Genomic DNA, 17185 nt, shown 5'->3' with positions numbered 1-17185 from the left:
GATGCTTCCCCCATCAGACTCACCCGGGGCGCTGTCCTCTGAGAGGATGCTTCCTTCCCCTGCCACAGACTTGAGCAGGATCTGTAGTGTCCCTCTGCCTGACTTGCAGCTCAGGGGTGTCCTGTACTCAAAATTCCTCTTGCCAACTGAATGAACTCCATCACCTTCCCTCTGACCATTATCCTATTAAAAACCTCTTCCTGAACTGACCTCATCGAAGCCTTACCACTAATTTCTGCTGGTTTTGACCTAAATCGGGTCAACCTCAAACATGGTCCACAACTGCTCTGATTTCATCAAACTGAATTCTTGTTAATTTGACTGAATAGGACCCTTTTCAAAAAGAACACATTTTTTAGGAATTGACTGACTGAAAGCAATTAATGAGTGAACAGCTTTCATACGGTTTGAACTTAGGATAACCTGAAGTGGCAGAACATTGACTAAATTATTAAAATTGTGTATTGAGAACATACAACAAGCAAAGTGCTGTATCACACACTATGGAGATTCGGAAAGTGGAAGGTGTGGTTTATTTTCATCTCATCTTATTTGGTAGATAAAATAGAACATAAGAAATTAACAACACAAATGGCACATAATAAGTTAATACGGCAAAACAAGAGGCTGATTAGCAATGAATGACAAGGATAAAAACTTCGGTACAAGTTCTATAAGGATGAAATCACAGTGACCTCTTTGGATCAGGAAACTTCCAGGAGAAGAAGAAAATAAATTAAAAAAAAATTTTTTTAAAGAGACACAGTCTCACTATGTTGCTGAGACTGGAGGTGAACTCCGAGGCTCAAGCAGTCCTCCTGTCTCAGCCTCCTAAGTAGCCTGGGATTGTAGGTGTGTGCCTTTGTGCCTGGTAAGAAGTAAAATTTTGATGTGGATTTTAAAGCATAGGCAATGGAATGGGCTGAATATCGCCCCCACCCCCAAATTTAGATGTTGAAGTCCTAACCCCTAGTATGCCAAATGTGACTGCCTTTTGTATATTTTGAGATAAAATCGGCTATAGTTTGAGTGTGTCCTTTCCAAAATTTAAGTGTTGCCAATGTGATCATATTAAGAGGTGGGGTTTTTAAGAGGTCATTAGGCCACGAGGTCTCCTTCCTCATGAATGGAACGAGGTGCCCTCATAAAAGGGCTTGATGAAGGGAGTTTGTCCCTTTCCATCCTTCTGCCTTCTGCCCTGTGAGGACACAGCACTCCTCCCCTCTGGAGGTCATGGTATTCAAGGCGCCATCTTGGAAGCAGAGATAGGAACCTTACCAGAAAATGAACCTGCCTGTGCCTTCATCTTGATCTTGGCCCAGTCTCCAGACTGCTAAAAATAAGTTTCGGTTTTTTTCTTTCCTTTCTTTTTCTTTCTTTCTTTTTAACAAATTATCCAGTCTGTGGTATTCTGTTAAAGCAGCACAAACAAAGACAGGGTCTATAAAGGGACAATTAGGTTAAAATGAAGTCTTTAGCGTGGGCCCCATCTAATATGACTGGTGTCCTCATGAAAAGCACAAATTAAGACAGACACACAGAGAGGAAAGACCCTGTGAGGACACAGGGTAAAGATGGCCATGTACAACCCCAAGAGAGGCCTCAAAAGAGATGAACCTTGTGGACACATTGGCCTTGGATTATAGCCTTCAGAATTGTGAGAACAACTTCTGTTGTTTAAGCCACCCAGTCTGTGGTACTCCATTACAGCAGCCCTACCAAAGCAATACGGGAAATATCTGCTAACATTTACTCTTTTGAATATAGGGAATTAACTAATTCTATAAGAGAAAGAGGGGATAAAGGGAACATTAGAAGAGATTGGATAAAAACAAGAAGATGAATTTCAGGAAATAGTGGAGATAGCAATAAGAGGATAAGAAAAAGTGGCTGGGCACGGTGGTTCACGCCTGTAATCCCAGTACTTTGGGAGGCCAAGGTGGGCGGATCGTGAGGTCAGGAGATCGAGACCATCCTGGCTAAAACAATGAAACCCCGTCTCTACTAAAAATACAAAAAATTAGCCGGGCGTGGTGGCGGGCGCCTGTAGTCCCAACTACTCGGGAGGCTGAGGCAGGAGAATGGCGTGAACTCGGGAGGCGGAGCTTGCAGTGAGCCGAGATCGCACCACTGCACTCCAGCCTGGGCAACAAAAAAAAAAAAAAAAGAAAAAAAAAATGCACTAGGGATCCCCAACGTGAACTTTTGCTGAGGAAAGAAAATCAAGATTACTTACTCCAACAGGGATACCTTTGTCTTGAGACAGTGGAGAGAACTTCATGAGCTCAGTGAGAAAGAGGCAAGGAAGAAGCAGGAGAGAACTTTAGGGAAGTGAATGGAATGAAACTAAAAGGAAATGAGAAGCACTATGGAGATACCTCAGTTACTGGAGACAGAATACAGGAAGGGGAAGTAACATGAATCCCAAGATTAAAGAAAGTAAAACATGAAGAATGTGAGGGAGTAAAAGGAGTTCAAAGGAAACCTGGAGGAGCTAAAAACGAACCATACACATATGGGCCAAGTGTTACGTAAGCAAGAAACAGGTCACTGAAAGAGCATTAGATCATTCAAACTTGGAGTCCCAGTTTATGGGGATCAGAAAACAAAGAAAATAGGGTTCAATTTTAAAATAAGAAATAGGCTGGGCGCGGTGGCTCATGCCTGTTATCCCAGCACTTTGGGAGGCTGAGGCAGGTAGATCTTGAGGTCAGGAGTTCGAGATCATCCTGACCGATATGGTGAAACCCCATCTTTACTAAAAATAGAAAAATTAGCCAGGCATGGTGGCACGTGCCTGTAATACCAGCTACTCAGAAGGCTGAGGCAGGAGAATCACTTGAACCCAGGACGCGGAGGTTGCAGTGAGCCAAGATGGTGCTGTTGCACTCCAGCCTAGGGAATAGAGTGAGACTCCATCTCAAAAAAAAAAAAAAAAAAAAAGTAAAAGTAAAAGTAAAATAAAATAAAATAAGAAACAAAGTTATATGGGAAGACTGGACTTGGACATCAACTTTTTAAACCTTTCCTGGATCCTGTGAGCCAATAAATTCCTCTTTTTGTCTAAGTTAGTTCAAATTAGGTTACTGCCCTTCGAAACCAACCAAAGTAATAAAATGGAGGAGGAGTGAGACATTTCTTTTTGGCTATGTTGAATAGATGAGATATAATTTACCTAAAGTGTAGTTTACAGATAAGCCAGTCACCACACAGCCCATTTCTAGGGGGAACTGCGGAGCCTGCAGGTCCTACTAAGAAGGTCGCCATGTTCTATGCCACGTTCACTACCCAGCTTCCAGAACCCCTCAGCCCCCAGTTCTCCCAGCTCAGCTGACTAGAATTAGCAATGTGCTCATGATCCAAAGGCCATCAAGTTTTCTATGGGTTTATGGCCTACGAGGAGGTTGAGCATAGAACCTCTGTTTCAATAGGGATACTATTGAGTCAAACAGCCATTATTGCCTAGAAAATTCATGTGGAACTGACAAATTGTGAGTAAGTTGAAGTTTTGAGTTATCAGAAAGGATGAGTGAGCAGTTATGAACAAGCAGAAGCTATAGGTAAGCCAAAATCAAAAGGTATTTATAGGAGAGTTGAAAATTTAGTAGAAATGGGAATGGTAGCAGTACAGATGGAGGGATGCTGAGTCACTGCATCTATGGGATCCTTGAACTTGCCAAGGCAGCAAGAAGATGACTCAGATCGGTGACTCTTTCACTGGATGCTTCTAGTTCCTGAGTGACTTCCAGAGTCCAAGAGGCCCAGCTCAACAGCTTTTCTTGATACACCAGAAGATTCTTAAAGTCCTTATTTCCATAAATACCGTCATGATACCCCTGCTCTCATCACCCAGATGAACCACTGTTCTTTGTAGTGAAATGGTCTTAACAAACATCTCAATAATAACATTGGCTAACACTTATTTAACATGTATTATGTGCCAAGCACTGAGATATTAATTTGACACATTGTATCTCACTCAATTTTCTCAACAATCCTACGAGGCAGGTACATATTATTCTTATCAATTTATGGATGGAGAAACCTAACTTAGAGAGGTTACCTTGCTTGTCCAAGTCATATCTTCTGTGGGGGAGCTAAGTCTGAAGCAGAGCTGTTTAACTCTGGAGTTCAAATATGTAATTATATTTAACTTCTCTCAAGTTACTCAGTTGCCTTGGGATCATTTTGGTGTAGAGAGTAGAAGTAATTTAAGTCATAAAACAAGAAATGTAGCAACCAGAACCAACAGGGAAAAAACGACTCATCATGAATATCATGTGTTATAAAATAATCATGTGTCTTGCTGAAACTTCATAAAAGAGAAGTTATAGGAAGTTCTCCCAAAGCAAGAAGTGGTGAATGGGAATTAATTACTAATTTCAGATACATAATATGTGCCAGATGTATTGTCCTATTTGAACAAATGGTTAAGGAAAATATGTATTCTTTCTAGTTTAATAGTGGCCTCAGTTTTCCTAATTTGCTTCATAAAGCCTTATGCTCTTGACAGGGAATTCTCCTACAAGGGGTTTTTTGAAATCAACCATGGATGTAGAGAAGAGACTACTTAGCATTAAAAAAAGAGAAATGAAACTGTAGAGTTAAAAAAAAAAAAAAAATGTGGCCAGGCACAGTGGCTAACGCCTGTAATCCCAGCACTTTGGGAGGCTGAGACAGGCGGATCATCTGAAGTCAAGAGTTCAAGACTAGCCTGGACAACATGGTGAAACCCTTTCTCTACTAAACGTACAAAAATTAGCTGGCTGTGGTGGCGTGCACTTGTAGTCCCAGCTACTCAGGAGGCTGAGGCAGGAGAATTGCTTGAACCCAGGAGGTGGAGGTTTCAGTGAGCTGAGACTGCACCACTGCACTCCAGCCTGAGCAACAGAGCAAGACTCAGTCTCAAAATAAATAAATAAATATATAAATAAAATAAAAAATGTTATGTGTAAAAAAATAAGCTGTGAGATATGAAGTGTAAGATATCAACTCTTCTAATTATGCTGCATTAATAACTAAAATTTATTTCTCAAAAACTGGAAAATTTAGCAGAGATGTAGCTATTTAAAAATGAATAATAATGTTGAATATGTGTTTGCTCCATGAGGGCACAGAGTTTTGTGTTTCCTTCACTGCTGGATCCTTAGAAGCTGGATTAGACTATGTTACATAGTAGATGCTCAATAAAAATCTGCTAAATAGAATGAATAAATGACTGAACTCAGAAGACTGAGATTATTCTCTGCATTGCATCTCTAAATGATATATGAGCAAGTCATTTAGCATATTTGGACGCAAGTTTTATTTATTTGTGGGATTTTTTGTTTTTTAAAATATAATGCAAGGAGTTGGAATTTGTTCTACTAGACATAAAACCTAACAGCATGATACTGGTTTAGGAACAGGCAATAAGTCAAAGGAACAGACTAGGAAATTTAGAGAGACTTTGTATACACACACACACACACTTGATATTTTAAATAACATCAATATATAATATAAAATGAATTGGTTTATGACATCTAGTCATTGATTAGGACAAATCATATTAATTCCCTCTCAAGCCATATACAAAGCTACATTTCAGATAGATCAAGGACTTGACGATTTTTTTTTTTTTTTTTTGAGACCGAGTCTTGTCGCCCAGGCTGGAGTGCAGTGGCGCCATCCCGGCTCACTGCAAGCTCCACCTCCCGGGTTCACGCCATTCTCCTGCCTCAGCCTCCCGAGCAGCTGGGACCACAGGCGCCCGCCACCATGCCCGGCCAATTTTCTGTATTTTTTTTTAGTAGAGACGGGGTTTCACTGTATTAGCCAGGATGGTCTCGATCTCCTGACCTCATGATCCGTCTTCCTCGGCCTCCCAAAGTGCAGGGATTACAGATGTGAGCCACCGCGCCCGGCCGAACATTTTTTAATAAAAAAGCAAAGTATGGTCGGGCATGGTGGCTCATGTCTGTAATCCCAGCACCTTGGGAGGCCGAGGTGGGTGGATTTCTTGAGGCCAGGAGATTGAGACCAGCCTGGCAAACATGGCAAAACCCATCTCTATTAAAAATACAAAAATTAGCCAGGCACGGTGGTACACACCTGTAATCCCAGCTACTACTCAGGAGGCTGAGGAATGAGAATCACTTGAACCCGGGAGGTGGAGGTTGCAGTGAGCTGAGATTGCACCACTGCACTGCAGCCTGTGTGACAGAGCAAGACTCTGTCTCAAAAAAAAAAAAAAAAAAGTATAAAACTACTAGGAACAAAATTCACAAATTCATAGAAATTTTTTTATAATCTTACCATGGTATACCCTTTATAAGAGTAATGCCAGGCTAGGCACAGTGGTTCATACCTGTAATCCCAGCACTTTGGGAGGCTTAGGCAGGTAGATCACTTGAGCCTAGGAGTTGGAGACCAGCCTGGGTAACAATAGTGAGACCCTGCCGCTATGGAAAAAAAAAAAAACATTAACTGGGTGTGGTGGTACACACCTATGGTCCTAGCCACTTGGGAGGTTGAGGTAGGAGGACTCTTTGAGTCCTGGAGGCAGAGGCTGCAGTGAGCCATGACTGCACCACTGCACTCTAACCTGCGTGACAGAAAGATACCATGTCTCAAAACAGTATTTTAAAAAAGAGTAACACCAAAGCCAAAACTATAAATAAAACAGATTCATGCATGAACAATTATATGCATTAGAGTGCAGGAGAAAATAAAAAGTGTTATGGAATGAAGAGGAAAACTTGGACAAATGAAGATGGCACCATACATTCAGGCTAATTATGTTACTTTAAAATATTTCTTATGCCTGTCACAGTGGCTCACACCTGTAATCCCAGCACTTTGGGAGGCTGAGGTAGGAGAATTGCTTGAGCCCAGGTGTTCGAGACCAGCCTGAACAACAGAGTGAGAACCTGTCTCTATGAAAAATAAAAAATTAGCCAGGCATGGTGCCATGCACCTGTGGTCCCAGCTGCTCAGAAGGTTGAAGTGGGAGGGTCACTTGAACCCAGGAGGTTGAGGCTGCAGTGAAGGCACCACTGTACTCCAGCATGGGCAACAGTGAGACCCTGTCTCAAAAATAAAATAAATAAAATATTTATTAAATTATGAACCTATTTTCACATTACCAAAACTTTAGGGAAATCGAAAATAGAAAAAACATCCCCTGATTATAACACAATGACTATCATTTTTGTTTATTCCCTTGCAATATTTTTCATAGGAATTTTTTTGTTAAGATATTTCACATGCCATAAAATCCACTCCTTTAGAGTGTACAATTTAGTGGACTTTAGTATATTCACAAAGATGTGTAAGCATTACCACTCTTTAATTCCAAAATGTTTTCATCCCCCACCCCAGAAAAAATGACAACACATTAGCAGTTATTGTTCATCCCCCTCCCTCAGCCCAAATCTACTTTGTGTCTCTATTTGTCATAGGTATATTTTAAACCAATTTGAATTGTAGAAGCCTCCCTTGTTTCATTTAACTGTCAGAAACAAGCTTTCCGTAAGTGAATAGTCTTCAAACTTTTGTATAGAAAAATCAACTCTAAAATGTTTGCAGAGGGCAAAAAATAAAAGGAAGAAAAACAGAAATAAAAAGGATAATTCCAGGATACCAATTAAAAGACGAAAATATACATAATTTATTAGCAAGTATACAACACAGGTCAAGAAGTGAATAGGGATTCTTTGATTCTTCCACTTTCTTAGTAAACTTGCTTTCACTTAAAAAAAAAAAAAAAAGAAGAAGAAGTAAATAGGGCCAGGTGCGGTGGCTCAGGTGCGGTGGCTCACACCTGTAATCCTAGCACTTTGGGAAGCCAAGGCAGGTGGATCACCTGAGGTCAGGAGCTCGAGACCAGCCTGGACAATATGGTGAAACCCCATCTCTACTAAAAATACAAAACATTAGCCAGGCATGGTGGTGGGCACCTGTAATCCCAGCTAATTGGGAGGCTGTGGCAGGAGAATCCCTTGAACCCAGGAGGTGGAGGTTGCAGTGAGCTGAGATCGCGCCATTACACTCCAGTCTGGGCAACAAGAGCGAAACTCCGTCTCAAAAAAAAAAAAAAAAAAAAAAAAAAAAAGTGAAAAGGAACTAGGTCAGATTATTGAAGAAAGGAACATTTTCTTGGGTCTGATGGTTTTACTATTGTGTTATCTTCAAAAACATTTTTTTAACGAAAGCAGTACATGCACATATTTACAAAAACATCAACAATGCTTAAGAGCTTATTGTAAGAGGTAAGAAAGCTTTGCTGCTCTAACCCACCCCTTTGCCTTCCACTCAAACCCTAGAACCAAGTCTGTCTTTTTAACGGCTACAGTTTTAAAAATTCTTCTGGGTGGTTACTTCCCTATCTCTAAATACTACAGTCATATCGCCACTTCTTTATTTATCAGACAGACAGGCTTTATCTGTGGATTTCCTTCCTATTATGATAGATAAGAACTTAGTTCACTTACACCCTCCTCCCTCCCGATATGGATGTCTCATTATTTTTAGTTCCTCTATTGTAATTTTAGGTAACTTATTTACTTGAGTTCCTCTTTGTAATTTTCTTAATATATGAATATTCGCTTCCTGTTCTGCTAACTGTAACTTGTATCTCTCAAGTTCCCGCTTTGCGTGGGTCCTCTTCCCTTCTACTTCCAAAATTCTCTCTGCATGTTGTTTTCTATAAGATTTCAACAGAATAAGTGAAAAAGTTCAAATGACCAGCACAATGGAGTATGATGGTTTAACAATGGCATTCAAAAAACTGTGAAGTTGTTCACGCACATAAGCAAGAAACTAATAAAGGAACACACATCCATCCATCTTTCAGCTTTTTCAAATCTTAACATTATCACATATTTGCTTCCCTTTAAAAAGAGAAAACACTGTCAATCCACTGAAGCCCCATGTACTATTGATTGTATTTCTCTCCTACCTCAATGTTCATCATTATATAAAAATCGCTCTTATTAACTCAGCATTTACCATTCTACCACTTGCTTTTATACTTTTGACACATACTTTGGCATCCATAAACATTATATATTAGGCTGGGCATGATGGCTCACGCCTGTAATCCTAGCATTTTGGGAGGCTGAGGTTGGTGGATAGCTTGTGCTTAGGAGTTTGAGACTAGCCTGGGTAACATGGTGAGACCTCGTCTCTACCAAAAATACAAAAATTTTCCAGATGTGGTGGTGCACACCTGTAATCCCAGCTACTTGGGAGGCTGAGGCAGGAGAATCACTTGAACTCGGGAAGTGGAGGTTGCAGTGAGCTGAGATTGTGCCACTGCACTCCAGCCTGGGTGACAGAGCAAGACTCTGTCTCAAAAAAAAAAAAAAAAAAAAAAAAGTGTAATATACAATTTTGTATGTCACACTTAAAATTTAACATTTTTATTGACACAATTTCATTCATTAGACTTACCATTCTGAACATCATTTGATAGTGTGCCTAACATCCTAATTGCTTACTATTATAAATGATGCTGTTATAAGTACTTTGGGTATTCTTAGCATAAATGGGGAAAACGAATGCTAAGAAAAATTAGCAAATAAATTTTTAAAAGAAAAAAGACAAATGTGGGAGATTTAGAATTTACCTTTGGATTCAATGGAACTGGGTCCTGTTTCTTATACATTAATTATGTTTTAGCCTAACCTAGTAGCTATGAAGTTCTGCTCACAGAATTAAAAAAAAAATCTGGAGGCATTTATAAATGAGAAAAAGCATAGATGATCATAAAAAATATACATGTACCTCCTACAATTAATCAATGTTCAGCACAATTTTTTTTTTCTTTTTTTTAGAGGCAGGGTCTTGCTCTGTCACCCAGGCTGGAGTGCAGTGGTATGATGATGGCTCATTGCAGCCTTGAACTCCTGGGCTCTGGCAATCCTCCTGCCTGAGCCTTCTGAGTAGCTGAGACTACAGATATGGGCCACCATACCTGGCTAATTCTTAATTATTTTTTGGAGAGATGAAGTCTTGCTATGTTGACCAGGCTTGTGGGAGTTCAGTCAGGCTGGTGGAAAAAATTTTAAAGATAGTTATAAGAAATAGAGCAAACCTTCTTGGAAGTCTGTGGGGGTTTACATCGCTTCAGTAACAGATTTGGCTGAAGACAGCCTAATCCCCTCCACCTTTAGCTAATAGCAAAAAAGCAAATAATAAGGGAATGTGGGGAAGTTTATCTAAATAGCTTATTTACTCATGTAGTCCTAAAACCAACCTTTGATCAACCTCGAGTGCATAATGGCTCTCTATTTGGGGGGTGAGCAATGTTAATTACCCTCTAGTGGTGTTTACTCGAGACCTTTGTCATTTAATCTGTACTAAATAAATGCGAACTTTGCTAGCTTATTGAGGTGATGCTCCAGACCAACAGCAGAGCCCCTTAGGCAGACTGACAGGCAAAATATCTGTGTCAGTGTACATCTCTCATCTATCACTGGGTCAGGGTCTGCGGGCTGGATTCCTGCACAGGCTGGTCTCAAACTCCTGGGCTCAAGCGATCCTCCTGCCTGAGCCTTCCAAGTAGCTGAAACTACAGATATGGGCCACCACACTGGCTATTTTTAAAATTTTTTAGTAGAGATGAAGTCTTGCTGTATTGCCCAGTCTAGTCTTCTCCTGGGCTGAAGAGCTCCTCCTGCGTTGGCCTCCCAAAGTGCTGGAAGTATAGGCATGAGTCACGGTGCCCAGACATTTTTTTAAAAATAAAGGAATACTCCTGAAACGCTGAAGTCTTCTTTGTACCCCTTCGTGATAACATGAGTAGCCTCTTAATGACACCAAGGAACAAGTTAGTCCCAAAGTAGCTCACATAAATGGTGACAGAGGAATGAGGCGTGGGTGTGATCTACGCAAAAAACCTTTTCTCTTTAACGGGTTGCTGTTTCTAACATAATTGCAGTAGTACCCTATGTTGCTATAATACATTATAGTTTTCAACGTGCTTTTGTGGCCTCCATAATAGAGGGGTTGTGAGGTAAGCTTCAACCACAGCTGCCCCACTACCCAAGAGAGGATACACAATGATGAATAGGTGAATTTCTGCCTCTTAGTTTCTTAGCTGGGGAGGGGCACTTACTGGAACAGCACACGAAACAGAGTCTTTGGCCCAGTTGGGGAATCTTTATTAGGTTATGCTACTTCAAGCTTTCCTCCTGTTAAATGTGAGAGGAATAAATCCCTGTTCCTTGGATCAGTGTGACTCTCAAACAGCTGGAGGGGAGACAGCTTTAGGCAGGCTGAAACAGAGAGCTCCAGCATATGTACTTTTTTTTTTTTTTTTTTGAGATGGAGTCTCGCTGTATTGCCCAGGCTGGAGTGCAGTGGCGCGATCTCGGCTCACTGCAAGCTCCACCTCTCGGGTTCGTGCCATTCTCCTGCCTCAGCCTCCTGAGTAGCTGGGACTATAGGTGCCCGCCTCCACACTTAGCTAATTTTCTCATATTTTTAGTAGAGACGGGGTTTCACCATGTTAGCCAGGATGGTCTCGATCTCCGGATCTTGTGATCCGCCCGCCTTGGCCTCTCAAAGTGCTGGGATTACAGGCGTGAGCCACCGTGCCTGGCCTCAGCATATGTAATATTAGGAGAAAAGATCCCTAAGGGTCAAGAAGAGAGCAATGCTGGGCCTGGAGCATCTCCTCCAAATAAAGAAAGCAGCACTTTCTAAAGCTCAAGACAATTTGAAAGTTGCTGAATCGAATGGAGTTTTGAAAATAGAAACAGGGGCTACATGTAATATGATAATACTGGGCTTGCTCCACTGTTTCAGGGATCCAGGTGCACATTGCTGGGTCCCAGGCTGGTTGATGCTGGCAAACTATAAGACAAGCATGGAGAAGAAAATACATGGTGAAAGGTAAAGACAGAAGTCTTAAAAAAGAAGAGAGAAAGATATTTTTGAAATTAATGTCAAAGGAGTGTGGGTGTGTGCATGCATATATATATAATTATTATATATATATAATAACAATAACTGTACAGTAAGGTGACCCCAGTTTCAGCTTATTCAGGGGAAATCACCAATTATATCTACAATGTATAACAGAAGAAGCATGGCTTCAAGCCCTTGAACATTTAAGCTAGAGAAGCAAGACCAGTAGTCACAAAAGAAAGCCCAGTATTTCTAACATATACATATCCCCGATAGACACACATATGCACACGTATACATGCATACACTCACACACATATATATACACACATTTGTGAAATACACATTTATGTATAAATTGAAAAGATCAGCCAGGTATGGTGGCTCACGCCTGTAATCCCAACACTTTGAGAGGCCGAGGCAGGCAAACAGCTTAATCTCAGTTCAAGACCAGCCGAGGCAACATGACAAAACCCCATCTCTACAAAAAGTACAAAAAAATCAGCCAGGCATGGTGGCATGTACTTGTAGTCCCAGCTATTTGAGAGGCTGAGATGGGAGGATCACTTGAGCCTGGGAGGCAGAAGTTGCAGTGAGGCGAGATCATGCCACTGTACTCCAGCCTGGGTGACACAGTGAGACCCTGCCTCAAATGAAAACAGAAGAATGAGGACAAACCCGAGCTTTCAATAAACTCCATAACTTATTTCATTTTCACATAACTGCTGGCTAGATTCAACATGAAGACCCTAATTAGCATCTGTATTCCCCATTGTGTGACACCTTCTCTTTACCCCCTAGCTAGAACTGACCATACCCCTTCTGATAACCACAGAGGATCTTCATCTTGGCTCATATTTCAGCATGAACCACCATCGTAATGTGTTACATTATTTCATTTGTCCTTTCCCACTAGGCTTGGAAGTCTTTAGGATAAGAACCATGTTCTTACTTTCCCATCTCTGGTACCTGATGTGGTATTTGCCCAATGTATGTACTCAGCACATCCTCAGTAGTCAGCACATCCACTGCCAGTCACAGACAGATGGGTTGTGCTGTTGAAGCAACTTCTTCCTACCATCTCGTGCAGCCCTTGCAGCTTTGTTTTCTTCTTTAGGCAGACAATCAACAGCTATCGTGTCTAATTCACAGGGGCTTTCTTATATTTTCTCCTATGGGGAAATAACTGTCATCCCTCTTTCTCCAAGGCTAAGATACAAATTCTTCCAATGTGCTGTTAAAAAACAAAAAAGACTATTCAGGACCTAAGATTGAGACTGAAAGGAAAACTTTTACTGCCAAGTGGGGAACCTGGCACAAACAGAGGCAACTAGGAGACCCTCAGGGATGAGATTTAGAAGAGAAAGGAGGTAGGTCCTTTAAAACAGAAACACTATGACTATCTCTGTCCCACATTATGAAAGTAAAATGTCTGGGTGATGTTGATTGGCTGACAAGGTCTGTGTTTGTTGTTATATAATTCTGAGGCTCATTGGGCTGGTCACTGTGCACTGTTGGGGCCATCTTGGGATAATGGTATCCAGGTGGACCTCAGGCGATCTTCCTGCCTCAGCTTCCGAAAGTGCTGGGATTATAGGCACGAGCCAGCGCACTGGGTCTCACTTCTCTATTTCTATGGAGATCATATCTTACCCTTGTCTCCTAAGCGGTGAGTGATTCCTCTCTTGGGCAGTGCTCCTTCCATGAGACAAGGGAGAGGAATGAAACTTCTTCAATGCCTATTATATGGCAGCAACTCTACCGCACTCAGAAACTTACAAACAACATTAAGTGGTTATCATCATTTACAGAGGACACCACAAAGCTATTAAATGGTAAATTTAGGGTTCAAAGCCAAGTCTAGTCTGGCTTTCAAACTTTGGGTGATAGCCCTGGATGTCCTTCAACAGCCTCAACAGGCCACAGTGACTCTCCCACTACCAATGAGTGACCGGGCAGCTGGCTATGACATAGGAGGCCAGATATGTATCCCAACCTAGACTTCTAGGTCTTACAAGTCCTGGTTAGTTCACTAAGTGAAGGACTAGCAATTTGCCAGTCAAGAGAACTGCTCAGCAGCATAAAATGCTCTCTAGTCAGGAGGAAAGACAAAGGAAACAATAAAGAGAAAACTGTGAAAGGTTGAAGTATTGAGGTTATAAGAAACTAACTATGCTAACCTTATATTGGTTTTGATAGTAGAAAAAGCAGTATGTAAGAAACACATGGTATAGTAAATGCCTTTTATGTTAGACTGTACTGCAATTTAAATGAGGTAATGCATCTGAAAGTGCATTCCTTTTTTTTTTTGAGACGGAGTCTCACTGTCTTGTTCAGGCTGGAGTGCAATGGCACGATCTCAGCTCACTGCAACCTCTGCCTCCTGGGTTCAAGCGATTCTCCTGTCTCAGCTTCCCCAGTAGCTGGAATTACAGGCGCCTACTACCACGCCCAGCTAAGTTTTTGTATTTTTAGCACAGACAGGGTTTCACCATGTTGGCCAGGCCGGTCTCGAACTCCTGACCGAAGCAGATGATCCACCTGCTTCGGTCTCCCAAAGTGCTGGGATTACAGGCATGAGGCACTGCACTCAGCCAAGTGCATTACTTTTAAAAGTAAAAAGTATTACGCAGCCATGAAGGATTATTTGTGCAAGAAGAAAGCTTTTACAGGAAAAACTTGAAACATCGGTATTTTTGCCTCCTTTTTAACAACTAGAGTCGTTTTGGGAGTTGTTTCTTGTCGAAGAAACAACCCATGTTTATTTTCTCAGTATGGCAGGACCATGTAGGAAAGCAAAATTAACGCTCAGGAGAGGAAATTCTCTGAGACTCTGTGAGGCTCCATCTGCACTATGGCCAAAAAGATTGGGTAGCACTTTTTAAGGTAGTTTAAGAAAAAAAGGCTGTGCATGGTGGCTCATGTCTGTAATCCCAGCACTTCGGGAGGCCGAGGCGAGTGGATCACCTGAGGTCAGGAGTTCAAGACCAGCCTGACCAATATGGTGAAACCCCATCTCTACTAAAATTACAAAAATTAGCCAGGTGTGGTGGCGGGTGCCTGTAGTCCCAGCTACTCAGGAGGCTGAGGCAGGAGAATTGCTTGAACCTGGGAGGCGCTGGTTGCAGTGAGCCGAGATTGTGTCATTGCACTCCAGCCTGGGTGGCAGAGCGGGACTCCATCTTTTGAAAAAAAAGAGAGAGAGAGAAAAAAAGAAAAATATATAGTGAGCACAATAAAGCTGTATAATCTAAATTAAACGTGAATAGCATTCCTGGAGACGTTGTACTAGAAAAATATTTCTACCTAAAAAACCAGATTTTATTTTCTCTTATAGATATTCAATCTGCTTCCATCTCAGTTCTCCCTACCTTATCAAACCTCTTCCCACATTTCCTATTCTTTTTCTCCCCAGCCTGATGTCTCTCATTGTACTGCTTAAGAGAAATGTTATGTTACTATTCTTTTCTCCCAGAACTGTTTCTCTAGTTCTTTAAGGTATCTGAGTATACACTGTGCCTTCTTCCTTTTAGCCCTCCCTTCTCCTTGTTCCCTGAGCCTTACCTTTACGACCTTAGAACTTCAAGTTCCCAATACAATTTTAAATATAGACTATTTTGCTTTTCCTCTTACGAGGGAGCTTAAATTGCCTCTAATTACACTGTTTTCCTGAGTACTTCCTCTCCTTTGCCATTTAGATATAGCACAGAAGTACATTTTGCTTGACTGTCCTCTGAACTGTCATGCTGTTTTGATGCAGTTCTATGGTCCAAGAGTCTTGGTTAAATAATGGCCCAGCACCCACCTGTGTTTAAAAGAACTGCTTCACAGGCAAGTCAAAAAGCCCACGGATCCGAAGTCACAATGGGCATTGCTATTCAAACACCACCAGATTGCTATTCAACGCTTGGTTGAAAAATAAATTTCAATTTCATTCACCTAAAATATTTCCTTCTATTTTGTAGGACTGTATGCTCTTACTTCAATCTGGACTTGATCACAAGTGGACATTAACATAGTCTTATAGATTAGCCTGTTTTCATTGGTCCAGAGTATTCTTCAAATAAAGCAGGGTCTGTGCATTTTAAGCAACTCCCCTGAACAATTTCATGGGCATTCTTAAACTTGAGAGCTACTTGAAAAGCTGTGTTTGAGAAAAGAACAACCAATGAATGTGGCAGGACAGAATGTTGACCATTAACTTCCCTTTTCCTCTTCTCCCATCTGTTCTCTTCCATTATCCCTACCCCTCCACTCAGTCTCATTATTCAGGCAACAGGTATTTTGCCTTTATTTCCTCAAGAAAGGAACAAAAGAAAACAGAATTGCTTTCTGATTTTTTTTGTTTTTTTTGCATTTTAAAATGGACTTTGAAACCATAAGCAAAGAGGTATTTAAGAGTCTTTCCAAAGTCAAACATGAAGGTTTTGAAATTTCAAAGTCACTGCCTTGAAGAGACTCAAGGCTTGGAGTGTGTACAGTATGTCAGAGCCGGACTTTTCTCCTTCCTGAGACTAGATGATTGTCTGAATCCAGGACAGTCTTCATGATTTCAGAGGAAGTGGTCAAGTGGTCTCTGAGGTAGACCTTCTGCTTAAGAGTAGTCAGGAGGCCAGGCGCCATGGCTCACGCCTGTAATCCCAGCACTTTGGGAGGCCGAGGTGGGCGGATCACCTGAGGTCAGGAGTTCAGACAAGCCTGACCAACGTGAAGAAACCTCGTCTCTACTAAAAATACAAAAAATTAGTCGGGCATGGTGGCACATTCACTCCAGCCTGGGCGACAAGAGTGAAACTCCGTCTCAAAAAAAAAAAAGAAAAAGAAAAAAGAAAAGATAAGGAGCAGTCAGGATGTATGCCTCCAAAGCTGAGGTAGGTAGAAAGATACCAGAGTTCTAGAGGCCTGCCAGCCGCAGCAGCAGCAGAAGGAAGGTGTGGGGGAGAACAGGGCAGCCAGGTCTGTGCCACCTCCCAGACACAATTCTTGGGAACGGAGGGTAAGTGGTGGATGGGAGAAAATCTTGACTTAATTTATGTCAAGATTAAAGAAATGCCACCTGGTGGCATTTAAGCTCACACATAGGTAAAGAAAGTTATGCATTTACTGTGAAATTCATCCCACTATTTAGTAGAAACAGGAGCTCTGGGTTCAGGTCAAAAGTCTCTTTTGTCAACTGTGGCACCACCGAGCAACTGCTCAGCTTTTGTGAATCCTGGGTTCTTCATTATTAAAATGGGAACATTAACGTTGGGTTGAGTATAAGAAATGGACATTTCTGCAGGTCAAAAAT

Source organism: Piliocolobus tephrosceles, chromosome 11 (genome assembly GCF_002776525.5).
Source record: "Piliocolobus tephrosceles isolate RC106 chromosome 11, ASM277652v3, whole genome shotgun sequence".
NCBI classification, from domain to species: domain Eukaryota; kingdom Metazoa; phylum Chordata; class Mammalia; order Primates; family Cercopithecidae; genus Piliocolobus; species Piliocolobus tephrosceles.
Note: the sequence above shows the minus strand (reverse complement) of the source record.